Genomic DNA, 955 nt, shown 5'->3' on the forward strand with positions numbered 1-955 from the left:
CGTCTCATGGGGCCGGACACTCAGGGTCAGGGAAAAATCCAATATATATCTGGTGATATCTCGGGAGCTATTAGAGATAGCGCAATAAATCAAAGTGCATTGTCTGCAGGAGGCCCTAGCGCATGAACCAGTGCAGCGGGAACGACCTCGGACCACCAGGGGCCGAGAAAACTACCGTCTCATGGGGCGGACCCTCAGGGTCAGGGAAAAATCCAATATATATCTGGTGATATCTCGGGTGCTATTAGAGATACGCAATAACTCAAAGTTCATTGTCTGCAGGAAGCCCTGCCGCATGAATCTGTGCAGCGGGAACGACCTCGGACCACCAGGGGCCGAGAGAACCAGTCTCATGAGGCAGAGAACTCAGGGTCAGGCAAAAATCCAATATATATCTGGTGATATCTCGGGTGCAATTAGAGATAGCGCAATAAACCAAAGTGCATTGTCTGCAGGAGGCCCTGGCGCATGAATCTGTGCAGCGGGAACGACCTCGGACCACCAGGGGCCGAGAAAACCACCGTCTCATGGGGTCGGACACTCAGGGTCAGGGGAAAATCCAATATATATCTGGTGATATCTCGGGTGCTATTAGAGATAGCGCAATAAACCAAAGTGCATTGTCTGCAGGAGGCCCTGGCGCATGAATCTGTGCAGCGGGAACGACCTCGGACCACCAGGGGCGGAGAAAACCACCGTCTCATTGGGTCGGACACTCAGGGCCAGGGAAAATCCAATATATATCTGGTGATATCTCGGGTGCTATTAGAGATAGTGCAATAAATCAAAGTGCATTGTCTGCAGGAGGCCCTAGCGCATGAATCTCTGCAGCGGAATCGACCTCGGAACACCAGGGACAGAGAAAACCACCGTCTCATGGGGTCGAACTGTCAGGGTGAGGGAAAAATCCAATATATATCTGGTGATATATCGGGTGCTATTAGAGATAGCGCAA

Source organism: Nomia melanderi, unplaced genomic scaffold, assembly GCF_051020985.1.
Source record: "Nomia melanderi isolate GNS246 unplaced genomic scaffold, iyNomMela1 scaffold0014, whole genome shotgun sequence".
NCBI classification, from domain to species: Eukaryota; Metazoa; Arthropoda; class Insecta; order Hymenoptera; family Halictidae; genus Nomia; species Nomia melanderi.